Consider the following 22,308-nt stretch of genomic DNA (forward strand, 5'->3'; position numbering starts at 1 on the left):
TGAAAAAAGAAATAGAGGAAGATATAAAAAAGTGAAAGCACATCCTTTGTTCATCAATTAAAAGAATTAACATCATTAAAATGTCCATAACCCAAAGCAATCTATAGATTCAATGCAATCCTCATTAAAATACCAATGACATATTTCACAGAACTAGAACAAATACTTCAAAAGTTCATATGGAACAAAAAAAGACTTTGAATAGCCACAGCAATCTTGAAAAAAAATGACAAAGTAGGTGGGATCACAATACCGATATCAGGTTATACTACAATGCTACTGTAATCAAAATAGCCTGGTACTGGCACAAGAACAAGCATACAGATCAGTGGAACAGAACAGAGAACCCAGAAATTGATCCAAAACATTATTTTCAATTAGTATTTGACAAAGGTGGTAAGAGCATTCAATGGAGTAACGACAGCCTCTTTAATAAATGGTGTTGGGAAAATTGGACAGCTACATGCAAAAAAATGAAACTAGACTACCACCTTACAACATACACAAGAATAAACTCAAAATGGATGAAAGACTTAAATGTGACTTGTGAATCCATAAAAATCCTAGAAGGAAATGTAGGCAACAAAATTTCAGACATCATACGCAGCAGAATTTTCACTGATACATCACCTAAGGCAACAGAATCAAAGGAGAAAATGAACACATGAGATTACATCAAACTCAAAAGCTTCTGCACAGCAAAAGAAACAACCATCAAAATGGAAAGGGAACCCACTGTAGGGGAGAGTATAATAGCCAATGATACATCAGATAAGGGGTTAATTTCCAATATATATAGAGTGTTCATACAACTCAACAAAAGGAAGACAAAGAATCCAATTAATAAATAGGCATAGGAGCTAAATAGACACCTCTCCAAGCAGGACATACAAATGGCTAAGGGATACATGAAGAAATGCTCAACATCACTAATCATCAGAGAGATGCAATTAAAACAACAATGAGGTATCACCTCACACCTGTCAGAATGGCCACCATCAACAAATCATCAAATAACAAGTGTTGGCGAGGGTGTAGAGAAAAGGGGACTCTAGTACACTGCTGGTGGGAACGCAGACTGGTGCAGCCACCATGGAAAACACTATGGTGTTACCTCAAAAAATTAAATATTGAACTGCCATTTGACCCTGTGATCCCACTTCTAGGAATATACCCTAAGAAGCCTGAAACACCAATCAGAAAGAATATATGTACCCCCATGTTCATAACAGTACTACTTACAATAGCTGAAATCTGGAAACAGCCCAAGTGTCTATCAGTAGACAAATGTATAAAAAACCTGTGGTACATATACACAATGGAGTACTATGCAGCTGTAAGAAAAAAAGATCTCCTATCCTTTGAGATGACATGGAGTGACCTGGAGAGTATTATGCTTAGCGAAAGAAGCCAATCAGAGAAAGGCAAATATCACATGATCTCACTTATTTGTGGAATATAATAAACATAACAGTCTGAGCAACAAGGTAGAGACGTGGAAGTAGGGTACAAACCGACAATTTTCAGAAGAGGGGGTCAGGGGGAGGGAAGCATTAAACCACAGAACATATATGCCTGTTTGCATAAACAATGGACATGGACAATAAAGCTGGGGACGAGGTTAGGGAGGGATGGGCAGGAGGGTGTCAATAGGAAAAAAAAAGTGAAACATCTGTAACAAAAATAAATTAATAAAAAACAACAACAACTTGCTAACCCCTTTTGGAAATCACCCCACCCCACAGGTCTTCCTTTGACATTTGGAATCAATGGTCAGAATGTCTTTTACCCAGAGTTACAACAAACATGTTCCACTGCCTGTTTGAATTTTCCACATTGAGCACCCAGGACCAGGGGTGTCAATTAATGCCACGGTGTCCACTACTCTTTCTAAGGGAAACAGCTCCTCTTTGCACTACCCACCATTTCCCTAGTCCCTTCCCCCCAGCCACAGCTGGCTGGATTGAAGGGTAAGTGCCACATAGCTGGGAAGCAACCTATGATTCAAATGCCTGACATAAAAATGGTCAAAGAAACCCAAATACCATATGATTTCACTTATATGTGGAATCTAAAGAACAAATAAACAAATACAATTGAAACAGCCTCATAGATACAGAGAACAGATTGATCGTTGCCAGACGGGAGAAAAGTTGGGGTACTGGGTGAAAAGGATGAAAGGACTGAGAAGTACAAATTGGTGGTTACAAAATAATCATGGGGATATAAAGTAAAGCATAGGCAATAATATTGTTATAACTATGGATGGTGCCAAGTGTGTACTGAAAATATTGGGGGGAACACTTTGTAAAGTATATATTTGTCTAGTCACTGTGCTGTATACCTGAAACTAATACAAAATAATATTGAATGTAGATTGTAAGTGGAAAATAAAAAAATAGAAAAAGTAAAATAAGTATTAAGGAGAAATACACAAAATAAAAATATGATTATAGATACAAAGGCTTCAACAGAATCATAAAAGAGTATTTCAACTCTCTGAAAGTAAATTAGGGACTGAGACACAATGCAGGATTGTGTATTAAAATTTTAAAATAACATCAGGAAAGAGAGAAAATAACTTTTAAATGTTTCCATTATTTTACTCAACATTTTTATGTATTCTGTAATGAGAAGATAGTTTCAAAGATATAATCTACCATATTTTCATAAATAAAAATCTGTGAAGGTTTCATGCAAAGTTGAACTACAAAAATGTGAATATAGATTAACTACAAATATAGATAACATATGAAGAAAGAAAAACTGCAGACTTCACTAACTTATGAATATTGATGCAAAATCCTAAGGAACATATCAGCAAACAGACTCGTCCAATAATGCCCAAATCATTCAATATTTAGAAAATCTATTACTATATTACTATAGATTATCATATTAGTTAAAAGAGAAAACATTATCTGCATAGATGCTCTAAGGCCCTTAATAAAATATAATATTTATTCAGATTAAAAAGTTAAATACTAAAAATTCTACTTCTTAACATGAATTACACCAAAAATATATTATCTAGCTAGTATATATCAAGATACAGAGATATAGAAAGAGAAAAGGAGAAGATGATAGATAGATAGATAGATAGATAGATAGATAGATAGATGATAGATAGATAGATGATAGATGATAGATAGATAGATAGATAGATAGATAGATAGATAGATATAGATGTATCAGTAGAAAGACACCAGTCTCTTGCTAAAGAATTATCTTTAAAATTTGGAACAAGAAAGTAGGTCCTTTGTCAGCAATAATGTTATATTGTTCCATTGTTATTAGTCACTGCAATTAGACAATAGAAAAAAATAGAGGTATAAAAGTTAAGGAGAAAAAATTATTTTTGCAGGTGATGATTGTTTCTCTGAAAAGAATTGCTTTCTCTGAAAAATCAAGAAAATAATATAAAAAATAGATCAGAAATAATAAAATTCAGTGAAATAGATAAAAGCAACAACCAGGTAGATGATGTATTCATGAAAAGTAGAGATAAGCCTTTTACAAAAATCTTAAAATGCTGCCTAGAGGCATAAATAAAGACTAAAATACAACATACAATCAAATATTGAATAAGAAGATTCAATATTTTAAAGATGTCAGTTCTCCCTAAGTCAATATATTCTAATTTAATTTATTCTCAACAAAAATGCAAACTATTTTTTAACTATATAAGCTGATTTTTAGTTGATGAGAAATTTCTGAAAGAGATAAGTAATGAGGAAAGACAGAACCTTGCAGATATTAAAACTATTAAAAAACTACATTAATTAATTTGTGACTCCATAGAATATACTAGATTCATGTCTCATGAAGAGTTGAAAAAGCAATAGGAAAATATTGCAAAGGCCAGAAATACTAATAAATAGACAGTCATAGCTAATGTCATTTAGACTTTATTATATACAGTCAGCCCTCCATATCTGATGGTTCCATATCAGCAGATTCAACCAAGTGAGGATCAAAAATATATTTTTTAGTTACCTTGTTGTCAATATGCACTATGTTGTTAGGTCTAGGCTGGCTGTGTCTGTACTGAAAATGGACAGCCGTTTTTTTGTTGTTGTTTTTTGTTATTATTCCCTAAACAATACAGTGTAAGAACTATTCAGATACCATTTACATTGCATCAGATATTATTAAGTAATCTAGAGATGACATAGTATATGGGACGGAGTGTGCAGGTTATATGCAAATAGTGTGGCATTTTATATAAGGGACTTGAGCATCCATAAATTTTGGTATCTATGGGGGTCCTGGAACCAATTTCCTTAGAATACCAAGGGATTACTGTATCAAGTATATTTTAAGCCTTGTACAATATTTGCCTTTATTTATGTTATCAGTAATATAATAGATTTGTTACTCTTATTCTCACTTATTAGATGAGAAAATTGAGCAAAGAGATTAAAAAATGTGTTCAAGTGTAAAGCATTAGTTAGTGGAGGAACTAAGTTTCAAATCCAGACAAATTATAGAGTTCACACCCTCAAATATATGGCTACTGTCTGAACACATGGGATAATTGAGTATATGATAAAAATATATTTCAAATCATTGGGGAAAAGTTACATTATTCCACACATTGTATCTGGCTTAAAAATAAGGTTGGATCTCTGCTTCAAACCCATTAAAAAATCAATATTAGGTAGATAAAATATTTAATATTTAAATTACCAAAAATTAAATGTAAAAATACAAGTATATCATTGCAGCATTATTTGTAACAACAAAATCAAAATATATATTCATTAAGACTGGACTATAAGTTAGAGTAAATCCATACTACGAAATACTATACAGTGACTTAAAATATTAGGCATTATTATATACTCAACTACGGAATATTATACATCATTGAGTATAGAAAGGAAGGAATAGAGCACTGTAAAGAGTACGCTATCATGTCTTCTCCGCAGGAGTATGAGTGGTCCGAATGTGCAGGCACAGGCTCTCCCCACAGTACCAGGTAACAGGGATTACCCCTGGGGAAGAAAACAGCTGACTAAGGTCCAAGGTGAGAGAGAAACTAAATAATCAGTGTATATCCTCTTGTACCTCTTGAAATTTTTATAGTCTACATGTTATTACCTATTCACAAATAATAAAATTTAAAACGAACAACCACAAGGGAGAATATTTTAATCAACCTCTGCATAATACTATCTCTCAAGTGAAGTGAAAAAGCAACTTTTGTGAACACACAAAGGGGAACTGTAGTTACAGAGAAAAGGAAAGAGCGGCAAAGAGAAAGTGGCTGAATAAATGGATCTTGAGGGTTTAATTTTCTTCAGGTCATTCTATTTTTTAACAATCTACAAAAATTAAAGTCATTTAGAAAATACACATTTAAGGCAAGATCAAGAATAATAATACAGCAACAATAGTCGCTAACACAGTGGTGCTTACAGCATGTCAGACAAGTTTTCAGCATATTTCTTTGTTTAATCCTTACAGTATCTTATGAGCTGAATGTATGTGTTATTGTCTATATATTTCCAAATAGTAAATCTGAGTTTCCATTTGGTGCATACCTCGCATTTCCATTAAATGGAGAGCTATAGAGTATAGCGTGGAGAAGGGCAGAGGACAAAACCATCTGGCCATATTTTTATAAGCCAGGCAGTGTTTTCCGAGACATCATCACCTCCCACACCTGAAATTGTTGCAGAAGCACAAGGTCCTGTACAGGTCACAAGATGATGATGATGGCCCCTGGGGTGGCCTGACCTTGAGCAAGTGGCAGCATTCAAAGACAATGCTGCTGATAGTGCAATTTCCTGCCTTGAATGCTCCACATTCCTGAGCTTTCACAGCAAGTGTTAATGTAAGGATTTATCCAGGACATGTACTGCACACCATGTGGTGATGGACTTGTGAAAATAAAGAGGGCAACTGGACACTCTGCTTGCAGTTGATTATTGCACAGTGGTGACAGCTGTCTCCCAGAAAAAGTTTTAAGCACGGCACTTTGTCAAAATTTCACTCCATAACATCTTTTCTCCACTCCATGAGGAAGTTTTGCTGTCTTCTGTCAGCCAATTCCACTTTATAAAAGTAAATGATGCATATATAAATATATTAAATAAATATATGTAGCTACATGTATAGAGAGACTGCTAACATTAAATAGAAGAGAGAATTATTAAAAGAAGAAAAGCACAGAGATCAGCGTCAGATATTTGTTCTAAAGTTTACTATACCTCTTAATAATTCACCAGACAAATTAACTTAATCTAAATTTGTTTCATCCTCTGTAAAATGGGGCTACTAATTTTCATTTCATAGGGTCATTGTGAGAATTCAATACAGGCATACATACACTCCACTTGATTCAGAATCCAGTTACATGCTAAAGCATCCAGTTAAATGTCCCACTGACATTAGTTTCCTCCTACCCAATTAACCCCATCTTCTTGGCTGGTGATTCAAGATGACTTTGCTGAAACCAAACTGGAACAACTTGCTTAAAACTGGCCTTTTGTGTAGTGACCACCCACACTCTTTTGTTCACTCCACTCCCCCGACCCGTGACCCAGTCTACTCACTATAGTTCATGGCATGGTGAGCCAAGCTCACAACGAAAGGGACATTTCCTACCTCTGAAAATAAGAGCACAGAACCAGCAGACTTCTGGTGCCTTTCATTTCCCATCTGTAAATTTCTCAAAATACTTTCCAGTAAGCAATCCTTTAGGGCTCCTGATGTGATTAATAATATTAAGTGGCTCCGTTGCCTTTAGTACTTCAGATAAAAATAGTCTTAAGAACATAAAGTAATTGAGTTATGAATGGGAGGGAGGCAGTTCGATCTGCCTTCTTTCTATTCATATGCATGCTAGAATCTCAGAGGGATTACAGGAATCAGTTGGTCATTCAGTAAGTGCAAGTTCTGCTTGAATCCAACAATGAGTGAACAGTGCTGCTATGAGTGAAATCCAACCTCATCTCTGCAATCAGGAGGTGTGGACTGCACTGGCTTCCTGGGAGTGCTTACAACACGACTCTCTGCTTCACGTTTGTCTGAAATTCTGTAGCTGTAAAATTGAATCTTAAAAGTGCAAGTATGAGTATAATTTTCTCTCTGCAAAGCCTATTTCAATATCACCCTATTGGGGTGGTTGTTTTCTAAAGATGTGATTTTTAAGCTGTCCAGTCCTGACAACTCTGCCTCACCACCCAAACACTGCAGGCTTCCACTGTCGTGTTCAGAGTCACATGCCCTTGTCTGAGTGCCCACTGTCCTCCCACTCCATGTCAGATGTTCCAGTCACCCTCTTATCAGCCTTCACAATCCTTCCTCTGCCTATTCAAGACACTGCAGAGATCTGGACCAGCTTCCTGTAATCTCGGAAGGAAAAGTTTCCCCCTATGAGTCTGGCTGTTTTGGGTAACTGATTTCCTCCTTTCTTCTCTCAAGAGTTCATATAGTTTCCTTTGCTCAGCCTGCTAACCCTCCTCCAAGAGTAAGGAGTCTCTCTAAGCCCCAGAATTTTATCCGGCTTCTCCTTTTCCTGCTGTTGGAGGGCAGGATTTCCTGAGCCAGGGATGTAAACAAAGATCAGGCACTGCTGGGCTGTACCCTGACCACACCTCACAGGAACCATCCTACTCTCTATACAACGCATTGTATTTATATCTGAGGCACTGAGGCTGGTCCCTATTTTGATATATTATTTCCTTCATTCTCCAAAGCTGAGCAAAATGGATAATCCTTCATGATCTGGTATGAGAGCCTCTATTCTCTCCCAGCTTTAATTTGAGGGTGATCTTTTTGCCTCAATCCCTAAACTGAAGGATTTTGTGAAAATTAAGGATAGATCAATAGTTAGAAAAGCAAAATGTTGTGTTAAATATAATATTTCGTCTGAAATATTTTCTGAATACACTAAATATTTAAAACATTGAACAATTTGAAAATACCTGAATTAGGGTACACTCTCTGATCCTTTTAATTTCTGGTGTAGGAGTATAAGTAGACACTTATAATCATTTAAAATATGTATTGCCTATATGAGAACACTTCTAAATAGTAACTAGAAAATGACTGTAGGGATAAGTCCATTTTAAACCTGGGAAGGTAACAATTACCAGTGGAAACCCAAAATGAAATACTAACTTTATCAGACATTCCAGCAGCAAGAAATCCAGTCCCTCTACTTCCTACTATTTCACTTCCAGGCCCCCCAGCTCCCCACCATCTATCCTGATATATTCTCAAGCACTTCCTGGGGCCTTCGGACTGCCTGCCCCGTGGAGAAGCACTCCAGCACTCACACCCTGGGAGCTCCCAAACACCATCTCTCCTTCAACAGCCAGTTCAGGGTAGAAGTCAGCCCACAGGTTCCTCCCTTTCTACCTTCTTGGGAAATTAATTTGGAAAAACTCACTGATCTCTCCTGTCCCTGGGTTTTGGTTAAGGAAAACATCTTCATCCAGACAGTTTTCCTTAACTTTGAATCTTTAAAAGAAAAGGAGTTGGAAATCTTGTAGGCATGTGGATAACTGCTATATGAATGATTCACTCTCTCACAGTAAACTTAAATTCTTATTAAAGTTTTGACTAATTCCAACCCAGTGAAGGGCCTACTGTGTTCCATACCGTGCACTCCCTGAAAGCAGTCTTCTTGACTTCTATGTCCAGTGTTTACAGCCCCTAGAGAAAAATGCATGTTCAGTAAATACTAGTTGGTTGGCTGTGGTGCCCAGAGGTCAGCTTCTCCTTCCAGGTGTCTGTGGGTTCCTCCAGCTCTCTGTTGGAGTCTCCCAACTAATCCAAACCTTTGCTTCTCTGAATTCACAAACTCATTTCTCACAGCTATTCCAAGTTCACCCATGTCCTTCAAAGCATGCTCCCCTGGAGGTCCTACATCTGTATCATTCTTTGCATGTGACCTAAGCAGACAGATGCTTACAGGTATCTCCTAAATCAATAAATATAAGCTCCTGGTTGACTGTGAAGGCAGCTTTTCCATGCATAGCCTTGTTACCCCTTCTTCATGTTAGATGCCCTATCTGAAGTAGACTAGATTGCACCAGCCCTAAGTGATGTCACTGAAGCCACCTTGCTCCTTGACCATCACAATTTTACTCCCCAGTCTCCATGCTGTTTGGGGCCACCTCCAGCCCAGCTTGCACTTCCTCTAGGCTAGTAAGAAAAAGTATCTCACTTGGCTTGGGGTTACCTATATTTCCAAAGATCTTCAACAAAATAAGAATGAAAAGTTCCTCTCAGTAAACTCAGAAGTTGAATTTGTATATGAACATTGTATTACTGTTGTGTATGGCTACCAGTAGCTTGAGAGAGAGTCCAGCCAACAGATAAACAGTGCTCAGATGTCCTTGGATTAAACTGACATAGATTCCAGGTCATTTGTTGGTATGAAGTCAGAGTCCAAATTGGGGACCATATTTCATACTAACATCTATTTGGTCAGTTAGGGTAATTTTGAATTGGTCTGTAGTCTAGCATAACCTCTGGAAAGTATTGTCCTTTCAATATCACAAGCACATAAGTAGCACTGCCAACTGTAAAATTATTTTAAAATAGAAAAGACACAGTTTCTGACTCCAAGAATTTCACAGGAAACACAGAGAGTGAAATCGTTTCAAAATAAGTTATTGTGTTCACTTATGACATTAAGAATAAAGAAAGAAAAACTAAAATAAAAAAATACAAATATTATTCATGCAATAATTAAAAAAACAGGTTTTTATATTGCTAAACATAAATAATTTTTTTAAATGCCACCCTACTAGTTCAGTGACCACTATGCTTTTGTCCATGAGAATATTTATTTCTGTTGTAGGAGTAAAGATTTTCTAACAATGAGCATAGTTTTGAACAATATAGCTTTGTCTCCACCTGCAGGAATGAAAAGACTGAGTTCTTTCTTGTTATTTGAAAATATGCAGGGTCTCTAATATCACCATTAAAAATATGAAGTATAATCAGTATTCAAGCTTTACTTCATATTCTTCTATAATAAAGTAATAATTGAGTCAAAACCGGTTCAATTAAAAGAAAGATAGCCCAACCAGTGTGGCTCAGTGGTTGAGCATCGATCCATGGGCCAAGAGATTGCTGGTTCATTTCCTGGTCAGGGCACATGCCTGGGTTTTGTGCTCAATCCCCATTGGGAGTGAGCAGGAGGCAGTCAATCGATGTGTCTCTCTCATCAATCTCTTTCTCTCTCTCTCTCTCTTCCTTTCTCTCTTAAAAACATATTTTAAAAAAGAAAGATAATTAATATGGACCACTATGTTCATTTATATAATTTCTTATTGAACTACAGCATAAATACGGAAAATTTCACAATCATTAATTTACATTTTGATAAACTATCACAAAGTAAAAGAGACTGGGTGCTATCATCCAGATCAAGAAACAGGACATCAGCAGCACCCTAGAAGCTCCCTTACAAACTGCACCTATTTGTAAAGCCAGGATTCAAAACTTAGCCTTTAATCTATCCATCTATACATCCCAAAAGAGAAAGGAAGCCTCCAGCTGCAGACAGATGCTTGCCCCCTAAGCATCCTGGCCCAGCAGCTGCCCCCTAAGAAGGCCATCACCAGCCTTGCTATGATGGAAAGAAGGCAGCAGCTCCCTGACGTCTGAAGGCTTCTGTCTCTTACCATGGCTCCAAAAGAGATCAGCTCATGCTCATGTTCAAGGATAAGTTTAGCAACATCTTCATTAAGCTAAGAGTCTATCATAAGGCTCAATCTAGATGAAAATAAAGCAGAGATTGAGGTTTGACTTCACCAAAACCTGTTTTTTGTATACTTCATACAAAATGTAGTAGTTAGGAAGGACTCTTGTTTGATCCAATCCAGATAAGAGTGGGGGTACCCACAGATTACACAATCAGCACCTCCAATATTCTATACCCACACCAGATAAGAAATTACATATGGCCCAAACTACAACTTCTAACTAAAATATAGCTGCATGCCCAGCTGGTATGGCTCAATGGTTGAGCATAGACCCATGCACCAGGAGGCCACCCGTTCAATTTTTGGTCAGGGCACATGCCCAGGTTGTGGGCCTGGTCCCCAGTAGGAGGCATGCAGGAGGCAGCCAGTTGATGTTCTCTCTCATCAGTGTTTCTATCTCTCTCTTCCTCTCCCTCTAAAAATCAATTAAGAAAAACATTTTTTTTAAACAAATCTGTATCTGATTTAGGTCATCTTAAGCTGCCTATTGCCCAGTGTCTTAAAATGATTATTTCACATAGTGTTTTCAGTTTTGTTTGTTTCAGACAAAAGAGTATATCCAGTCCCTGTTACTCTATCATGGCTGGAAGCAGAAATCTGAAGATTTACATGGTGGCAGTCCTCTGAGGGTTTCCATTTCTAGAAAATACAAAGCATTTGACTATTATGCTTTCAATATAATGGGTTCTGATTTTTTCTTTATGTGTGGTTGCTTGTTTTATAACCACAAAGTCTATAGTTATTTTCAGACTTAGATTTTGAAGCAGTTAACAACCCATCTCCCACTGATTCAGCCGGAGAAGAACAAAGCCACACTTGATGTTAGGAACCAAGCGAAAAGGAGACCAGAAGACAGGAAGTGTAAAAAGGAAATTATGAAACTTAACAAAATAGGACAGGCTCTATTTTCCTTCCAGTTTTTAAAGTATATGTTCAAATAGTTTGTTACACCATTTCTAATACTTGCTAAAATCACTGTAAAAATGTATTTGGACATTTGTCACTCAAAGAGTTAAAGCAGACTCCATAGGAGGGACTGAGGTTGGCTGGTGACCCTGCCGGGTATTTTTGGTAAAAGGAAAGTAACAATGTGTCTAGTACACAAATACTGTGGGTGCACTTCAGCGATTCAAACCCATGCAGAGAAAATGAGGGAATGGAGGCAGAGGAGGGATGGGGCTTAGAAAATGAATAAAAGGAGAAAATGGCCCCAAACTCTCTGCTATGGCTCTTCATGTGATGAATGCCTCCATTGTGTGAAGCTGTGAGTCAAAATAAGAAGGCCATTCAGCTCTTGCCGTCTGCCTCTGAAATATGAAATAGTTCTGTTCCAGCTGCTTAGCTTCTCACACTACAGAAGGTCCTCCTCATTAGTTACCACTTTTTTCTTGTGGTACAATTTCATTTCATAATTTTAGGGGGAAAATTAATTTCTTAAAACCTCTCTTCTCTAACCTCAAATGAATTTGCATGCTCCAGTGAATTGGGATGAATGTTTGGATCCAATTTTATGGTTACCACGAGTCCTCCAACCGTGAGTGTCCAATATTATGTGGGAGCAGCCCTTACCTCTTCTTCCCCTCTCTAAAACAGCTTCTCTCTGTGTCCCTGTTCCCACCCTGATCCTTCACTGCCATCTATTTTCCTTGGATGAGAGCCTCACAGTGAATAGGAAACATTTTGAAGAGGGGTTGTGAAAGAGATTTAGAGGCCAAATGAGGCCCTTGGAGGAAAATGAATTCAGAGTGGCTGATATAACTCAATAGCATTCAGTGTTGCAGAAAGTAATGAACATTTTACTTAGTAGCAGTTCATCTAGCGTTCCAGACTAATTGGAGACCATTTCCCAAGAAGAAAAGGAGGGCATGTGGTTCACAGCCTCCCATCTGTACACCGCACTGAGAGCCATCAGTTTTTCCCTGTGTAGACTTTTATGCAAGGAAAAGACTCTTATCTTTGTTTCCCTGTCTGATTGCTTGTGTGACATTCTTTCACAGGAATGACACAAGGGGAAATTAGGTGGTGTGTAATCCACTTTAAAAAGGTAAATTTTGCAATAAACTTATATGTTATAACTTGATCATGATATTCTGCATCCAAATATTCTCAGACCTCCCTAAGTAACTGAGTATATATAAAATATTACAATATTGATCCTGAAGCTGAGCCTTCTACCAAATTAGCTGAAAGTGTAATACCTTGAGAAACCATGGGGTCTCTTTTTTAATTTCTTTAAGAGTAATGTGAACCCCTGACCAGAAATAGCAATTTTCATGTGTTGTATTAAAATCTAAAAAGTTAAATAGAATGAAGTCTATAAATTACTTCTCCCCAGATACTGCCTTTGAATAGAAGGGACATTGCTTTCCGAGAGCTGTCAGCCACCAGGGCATGCATGGCAGAGGGCGACATTTATGCTTCCTTGTGGTCTTGCCTTTCATGGTGCCAGTCATTATGTTGCTTTACGCATTTAAATGCAAAGTTCTGAATTTTGAACTTATTTGGTTAGATTTCAGAGGTTGGAATATTTGCACACCCTATCATATTTCTTCTCTCTTTTTGGTCTTTGTTTGCTACTGTGAAGGCTGGAACTATGAGGAGTGGATAGTAATATTGGTTTCTAGTGCAAACCCAATGCATTTGTAAATAAAAAATTCAAAAGTCCTTATTTAACTTCTTGACATATGTTCTTAAAATAACACTGTGGCCTGGCCGGTGTGGCTCACTGGTAGAGCATCGACCCATGCACCAAGAGGTCATAGGTTCAATTCCTGGTCAGGGCACATGCCCAGGTTGTAGGCCCAATCCCCAGTGGGAGGCATGAAGGAGGCGGCCAACTAATGTTCTCCCTCATTGATGTTTCTATCTCTCTCTCCCCCTCTCCCTTCTTCTATCTCTAAAATCAATAAAGAAAAAATATTTTAAAATAAATAAATAAAATAAAATGACACTGTGAATTTTGACTGCAGCAAATAGCAATTAATCTAAGATCCTACATGGGTTAACATTCTATTAATTTCTCAGAGAATGTTTTCCAATTCAGGATCTTGCTGATAGTTGGTACCTAATAAATATTTATTAATCTTATTTAATCTGAGATAATACCTCCAAGGTCTATTTGGTGGACAGGTTCTTGAACATTCCTGCCAGGTTTGTTCCTAATAGCTCAATTCTCAGAGGTGAAATTGAAGTGAATGATTTTGAATGATTTCTGACCCTGGATTTCTTTCTTATGATGTTGGAGACACAGCTTTTTGAGGTGGCTTCAGGACAGAGACTGGAGAGGCCCTTGCTCAATGAAGCCTCCCTAAGAAGCTAAAAGAATCTATTCAAGGGTTCTTGGATAGCTCCTGATGGCTCAGCTGAGGTTTATACCTCTGATTTCATCAGAACCCCTAAATGCCTTTTGATCTTATTCATCTCTATGCCACAGAACCTGAAAAGTCACAAAGTCTGGCTGGCATCTTTGCAGACCACTTCCTCTTGTGAGAAAAAAATAAGGAGCTTTTATAGCAAAGAAGAAAACACACTGCCTGTCCTGCATCCCCAGCCTAGGCAAGAACAGTATCCAAGTTCATCAAGGCCCAACAGGAGGTTGTGAAGATAACTCTGTTGTAGGAATGATCAGCATAATCAGCCAGCATACATTGTTCTTACCTCAAATTTAGCTCCATCATAAGCCAAGAGGTCTGGTATAGACTTAGTAATCAGCATAACAATTGTTAATACTTTCTGAGTGGCCATCACATATCCTGCACTATTTTAAGGTCTTTGCAATAATTCATTTCTATGTTGCTGATGAAGACACTGGAGCACAGATATTTAAAATAAAATTCCCAAGGTTAACACAGTGCAATGGTGTAAATTGTATGCACAGTTCATGAAACTCTTCTCTTCAAAAAGTGGAGTACAAATCTCCTCCTCCCTTGACTGAATTCTAATTAATAGAATGAGGTAGAAGTGATAGCATCTGCTTCCTCAGTTGGGATAAAAGACATTGCCCCTTCTTCCTGGCTTTCTGTTGGATTGCTCACTCTGGGGGAAGCCAGTCATCATGTCTTGAGGACTCTCAGGCAGCTTGTAGAGAGGCTTACATGGGAAGACCAACAAGCAGCACCATGTGCCCCCCATGTAAGTCAGCCACCCTGGAAGTGGGTCCTCCTTTTCTCTTCAAGCCTGCAGATAAAAGTATCCTCATGATACACCCTGAGCCAGCTAAGCGACTTCTAAATCTGACCTACAGAAACTATGGGATAATAAATGTTCATTGTTTTGAACTGCTAGGTTTGGGGTAATTTGTTATGTATCAATAGATGGCTAATACAACATAGCTTCTAAGTGTCAGAGCCAAGGTATCAACCCAGGGGTCTGAAGGCAGAGCCCAATTTTCCACTATACAATTCTTCCTCCACTGACAAAAATAATATTATTTAATGAGCTCAGATTCTTTTTTAGAAAAAAAAAAAAAGTGTTCACTAATTGCAAGGACTATTTGATTCAAGCTGCAGAAAATTCTGATGTGATTTTAGACACTTACAAAGACATTGATGGCAATACACACATTAGCACACAGTCACTCCTTGCCTTGGGTGTTCTGAATGAATGAATGTTGGTCAAGATTTTTTGCCTATCCAAATTTTTCTAGACTCCAGGCAGACAGTACCTTTCTTTTAGCACATTACTTTAGACAAGTCTGTTACAATATCATTAATCAGAGTACAGCTTCTTTTTAATGACATTGCTATCCTGAGAATACACCATAATCACCTTAATCAAATTGGATATGTATCAAATCTATCAACCTATCATGTATGAGCCCTCTTTTATAATCTGTCACTTTCAGGCTGGGAGGAAACAAAAACATCTCATCTCTTAGATAGACTCACTTCTGCAAGTAGCTATTTTCTATGATGCGTCGATGAGGACTGCTTAACTCTCAGAAGGCTGGCTCTGCTGCCACCCTGTTGATACAATAAATGTTAATGTTTATAGTGCCAGGCTTTGCACAGAGTGGATGTTTGCACTGGTGATTCTTCTTGTGTCTTTCCCATCACTCCCCACATATGCTACTAAGAAAAAGTTAGTCTTCCTCAGAAACTGTTAGAAATGTGTCAGTAAATAACCATCATTTGACATAACCCCGCATGTTGCATTAAACACATGTTCCCCACTACCCACATTTCAGTTTCAAGGTACCTAGAATATCCATTCAGAGACCCAGAAGGTACTTGGTAAGTAACTTAATAATTACTTAGAGTCAAGGGAGACAGATGGCCTTAAAGATATTCCAACCAGGATGAGCTAAACTGACCCAGGATTCCCAACACTCATCATCTCACATCTGGAGAGTTGCCACAGTCACAATCTCTTGACTTCCACCCCTGTATATTTTCTACATAGCAGCCATGTCAATCCTCTGCTTAATACCCAGAACAAAACCCAAGTTTCCCACCAGTAATAGAACTCTCCACAATCTGACCCTGGCCTAGCTTACTTCCCAACAATCCTCATGCTTTTCAACTTAATAACTCTGAATCTATAAAATTTCATGCACAACCACCTTCTCCAACTGCAACCCGCTTTATATTTCCTTTAAGAGTTGGCCTAGATTTTATCTCATCCGGAATATCATCCTTCCACCCACACCTGACCTCTGCCCTTGAGCCTTCCTCTCCACTCCTAGAGTGGACCCTCATTCTCCATGTTCCAAAAATACTCTGACCATAGCCCAATGCATTCAGTATGCTATGTTGACATTACCTGTTTGAATGTTTGTCTTCCTCAACACAGTAAAAGCTCCTTGACAACAATTACAGAATCACATTTAACTTTGCATTCCTGGTATCTGGTACATAGTAGGTGCTCAATAAATGAGGTAATATATACAAAGCATATAGCTCAACATAGTAAGTGATCCATTCATGTTGTGATTATTAATTTGTTGAATAAAATAAATGATTACTGCTCACTTATCCACAAGCAAAAATGTGTTTGCTTTCTTCCTGGCATAATCTAAAGAGAGGAAGTCTCAATGAAAAGAAAATAAACAGAAACCACACATAGAAAACAATGAAGAGTCTAAAGACACTAAAGATAAGCAATTAAATAAGTTAAATAAACAAGATTAATTAGAAAATTAAAGCAAGGGGAATTTGACAAATTTTCCTAGCAGACTAGATAGTTTCTACTAAGAAAATGACTTTGAGGAAAGTGGTAAATTCCCTATAACCTGAGTCACTAAAAACTAGAACACACCGAGGGCATGGTGGCAAGGATTCTCAGCACCGACTCTGCCCCTGGGGCCACAGCAGCCTCTCTCAGGCCTGCCTGCCTGCTTTCCTACAGAGGTCAAGCATGCCTGGTAGGTATCTTAGAACTTTAAACATGGAAAAGACCTGCTTTTAGGGGATAATGCTGAGGAACACTATGGAATCTTGGAATATAACCAGTCAGATCTCTGCAGCAATGACAAAGAAGACGATAAAGAGATGATCTGGGGTAAAACTGAAGATGATTTGTAAGAGAAGATGAAAATAAGTGATCTGCCCACCTCACTTTTTGCTTTCAGTGTCCATGAAGCAGTGTTTGAGGAGCAAGAGTAGAATAAATTTAAAACACTTTTCAGCATCTATGACAGGGGTGAGAACATCTGGCCCAAAAACTAATTTGGTCTGGTTCTGCCAGGCAACCTCAGGAAGAACTAAAAATTCAATAAATCTAGGAGTTTTTTCATAGCAACATATTAAGTGAATCATAATAATAACATACATTTTGAGGATCAAGCAAGGAACATCCTTTACGGGGTAGACAAGACACATACAAGTATTTGACGGGACAGACATGTATACTTCTCATCCGCTGCTCACAGCTCACTTGCCTGTATTGTGGTGACTCAGAGGACAGTCAGTGCTAGGCAGGCTGGGAGGGTACACGTTGTGAAAGTGTTAACACACCGAGCCGAAACTACAGCAATTCAGTGATGATGAGACAAGATACAGTAAGATGATTCCTCATAACATTGATAACCTTGCCTCGATGATTGATGACAATGTTATCGACTTCTCTGTCGACACAGATGATAACTCCAATCCAACATTTATCCACATGCCCACGATCAACAATTCTGGCAAAAAAAAATTTGAATCTCAGATGAAGATTAAAGAAATTACAGTACACAGAAAAGACCTCAAGAGTCAATGATGCAAATGTTGGACATGTTCCAAATTCAGGATGCAGGATTGGAACAGTGATCAAAGCAATATAATTGCATCGCTAGAGACACACACACTGGATAGTTTTTAAAACTTAGTGGTGTGACATCCTACAAATGGTTACTACAAAGAAAAGAAAAGTTGAAAAGATATTATAAAAACACTGAAAGATTCAACAGGACATTTCCAATTTTTCTCTCTGGGTTGTGACAAGACAACGGACATAGCAAATACTGCCCAACTGGCCATTTTCATTCATGGGATAATTGCATAGTTTGACACGAGAGAGGAACAACTGTCACTGGAAGCCATGGATATCCCTGTAGGAGGTGAGGACTTGTTTGAGCTAATATTTTAAAAGTTAAGTAGCCTTGCTACAAACAGAGCTCTAGCCATGGATGACTTGCAAAAAGGGTTCATTGCACTTGTCAAGAAAGAACTGAATCATCTCAGTCTTGAACCATGTGATTTAATTATATTTCACTGCATCAGACACCAAGAAAGTCTCTGTGCACAGTCATTGTGGCTCAACAATGCAATGTCAACAGTAGTGTCATGCATAAATTTTGTCAAAAGGAGAGGATATAATAGCCGCCATTTTAAGGAGTTACTGAATGATCTTGACTCTGAGCACCATGATCTTATTTATCACTGTGAAGTGCGGTGGCTGAGTTGTGGGAACATGCTCATGAGATTTTACGAACTGCAGGATGAAGTCAAGCAGTTTATGGAGATGAAGGGAAACCCTGTCAGGGAACTCAATGACAGCAAGTGGCTGTGTGACTTAGTGTTCATAGTGGACACTACCAAGTACCTCTCAGAACTGAACGTCAAGCTACAGGGCCCCACCCAGCTTCTCAGCTCCCTGCTTTCAAATGTCAAATCATTTGAAGCTAAATTAAGGCTGTGGAAAGTGCAACTTGAAAGGAGTAATAAGGTGCATTTCCCCACTCTGGAAGGACAAAAGTCTTCAATGACACTTGAATGTGCTGGTGAATGTGTGAAACTAATTGAGGCATTTTATGAAAGATTCAAAGACATGAAAAATAAGCAAATAAAAATGAACATCTTGAATGATGTAATTCAGTATAGAACCAACTGATGTGTCTGATAACCTACAACACGGAATCATTCAGCTGCAAAGTGATGATGAGCTGAAAGCAAGATACAACCACCTCACACTGCTTCAGGTCTATAAACATTCAATGAGCAAAGATGAATTTCCCACTCTGAGGAGACATGTGTTGAAACATGCATCTGTGTTTGAAACAACTTATTGCTGCGAGCAGTTCTGTTCAAAACTTACCAACGCAAAGAGTTGACTGTGCTCCAGACTGACCAATGCTAACCTGGAAAAGCAGTTGTGAGTAGCAACATCATCAACACCAGCTGGCATCACAGCCTCACCACAGAGAAGCAGTTCCAGCCATAACATTAGGGATGAGTTAATTAAATGTTTGACCAAATACAGCAGGCTAATTTTTAAGTTGATAATTTTGTATGGCCTTCAAATTATGTTAAAAATATCCAAATAGCCCTTGGCAGAAAAAAGGTTCCCCACCCCTGATCTATGATGACCAGGTTACATTTCAGTTGTTTAAAAGCTTTAGAAGAGTCAGAATAAATTTAGCGAGCCTAAAGCAGCAGTGAGAGTGTGAACAGAACACCATAAGGTTGACTTCAGCATGGAGAAGAAGAAGCTGTATTTGCACAGGTTCAGATGTCCAATGAAACACCAGACAGATCGTGTCTGCCATGCTCCAGCTGTCAATCAGTTCCTTATCTCTCCTCCAGCATCTCCTCAGTGGGGTGGAAGCAGGGTGAAGATGCCATGCTTGTTATAAGTTACGATTTACTCTGTGCTATTTCCAAATTGGCACCAGGAGAGAAATATGAGAGGAACTGAGTCGACACCCAGTGTGGTGATTTACATCTATAAAAATAAAACTGTTATTGGAGAAAAATGTGGGTGGTTCGAGTGGGAGTGGAGTTCTTGGGGTACCATTGGCATAGGCATTTCTGGAGGTCCCCATGGGAAGATGAGATATGATAGAAAGCTTTATTTTAAAGAAATTACATTCTTGGGTTTCCAAAGTCTCATTTCCCTTAGTCCAGTTATAGAAGTACTGTGGCTGGAGTTTCAGTAAATCTGGAAGCAAAGTCAGAGTCTAGAGTTTTCTTTCCATGTTGGAGCCAGATCCCGTTCAGCATCAGGCTAGTTACAGTCCATTAGTCCATTGTGTGCAGGGTCCACATGGCTGTGGGTCACAGGGGCAAATAAAAGAGAATCAAGAGAGCACGCCCCCTGCAGCAAGAATCCCAAGAGCATAAGAGGAACAAACAGAGTGAATTCTTTTGTTTAGGGGATAAAATATCCCAAATTTTGTGCCCCACAGGGGCCATACCCATTCTGGTCAATAACCTGGTCCCAGATGTGATTGACAGCAAGCACCTTTGCTAGTACCCCCAAGATTACTGGGCATGCATCTACCTTCCCTTTGCTCCTTTCCTGTTATTAATAACTGAGTTCATTACAATGGAACTGAAGAGGAAGAAGAAACCAAAAAACCAACAGAAAATTACCCAGACAGGGTGTCAGGAACTTCTCATCACAGCACTGAGTAAGCCCCAAACCTTGTTTGCCAGGTAAGAGGCACCTGCCATCCTGGGCCTCCGTAGGAGACTGGTGCTCCCACTTGCTAATGCATTGTTGCTAATGGTGTAATGGAAGGGGGAGGAGAGGAGATGCAGTGTGATCACCATACCTGTACTATGGACTTGGTAATAAGGAGTAGGGCTAATTTTACCTGGTCAAGATTTCAACTGATATTCTCAACTGCACTTTAAAGGATTTTAGCCCCCAACACGTGGCATCTCAACCATTTTTAAACAGAAGCAAATTAGGAAAATGGCTCTCTCCAACAATGTTTATTTTCCTGACTCCGTGTAGCATTGGGTACCCAAAACCTAAAACTATAGTTACTGAGTGCAGTACCATTTTTATGAATTCAAAAAGAGTCGTACAATTTTAATAACCTAGTATGGGTATTTTTGTGCTAGTATAATACCTTCTAACTAAAACTCCTGATCAAAGTTCATTGTTATTCAATATATATGAAAATTTTGCATGAAAAGAAACTGAAATATAGACTAATTCTTAGAAAATCACTTTGTCTTTCAAGTATGTTTTTCTTTAGCTCTGGGAAAGAGATGTTATATTCACTTAGATTATCAGAATCAAAAAGCACAAATCTGTGTGCACCCATTCTCTTACTTGAAATTTCGAGGAAAGGGATGCACATGCTGCTGTCCTCCTGTGCCGTCACTCACAGAGAAAAAACTACTACTGTGGAAGGGGGACATGTGGCAAGTGAGCTTTACTGATTATGACTAGGTGACTACTGCACTCTGCCATTTGTGACCATGTTGTGACCTGTAGCTTACTAAGATGTCTTCAGTCCCCAGTTGAGTTTTTCTATGCCATACATACTTGTGTGTGTCATTTGTAGACTTTGTTGTTCTTGTTTTTAACCCTCATCTGAGGATATTTTTCCATTTATCTTAAAATAGAGTGGGAGGGATGGAGGGAAAGAGAGAGAGACACACACATTGACTGGTTGCCTCCTGCACAAATCCAACCAGGGCCAGGGACTGAATTACAATTGAGGTACATGCCCTTGACTGGAACTGAACCCAAGACTCTTTGATCTGAGAGATGACACTCTAACTGCTGAGCCCTTGACTGGAATTGAACCCAAGACTCTTTGATCTGAGAGACAACACTCTAACTGCTGAGCCAGGGCTCATTTGTAGACTTTTTATTAGAAAAGGTAATGATATGATTTTATGAAGAACATCTTAACATTGTCTATTTAAATGTTTTCATCTTGCTTTGAGAGAAAAGGCACACATACTCCATTTCGATGCATTAGGGAAAGATGGGGGAGATTATGTTTTAGAGTGTATAGTTGAATCTCCTAAGTAGAAGCACACACTTTTTTTTTTTTTTTTTTTTTTTTAATGATTTGGGATCTATTCAGACATTGAAGTACTTTTGATAGAAAAGTTCCATAACTAAGAATGCTTTGTATTTGGTCTGGTGGCTTTGCTGATTTTCTGCTCACACTGCTGTTTTCTTTGTATGGCAAATGTCTGGAGCACCTGTGTATATACGAAGGGCTTGCACATATGAGTTTGGACTAAGAAACAAAGAGAAAAATGTAGAAATTCAGGCCATGGTGTCTGTACATTTTTTGGTAACATGTTTTTGTGGTTTAGATGTTCTTATTATGATATAATTTATTTCTGAGGACTTACATTATATTGCAAAAAAAGGAGTTTTTCTTCTTGCCCTCTGAAAATACTCT

At 38.2% G+C, this 22,308-nt stretch overlaps 1 pseudogene; it reads left to right on the forward strand.

Annotated features, from left to right (window-relative positions):
• The first annotated feature begins 17,141 nt into the window (after positions 1–17,141).
• Positions 17,142–20,402, forward strand: LOC118622470 (annotated as a pseudogene).
• Positions 20,403–22,308: the final 1,906 nt, after the last annotated feature.

Source organism: Molossus molossus, unplaced genomic scaffold (genome assembly GCF_014108415.1).
Source record: "Molossus molossus isolate mMolMol1 unplaced genomic scaffold, mMolMol1.p scaffold_m16_p_9, whole genome shotgun sequence".
NCBI lineage: Eukaryota > Metazoa > Chordata > Mammalia > Chiroptera > Molossidae > Molossus > Molossus molossus.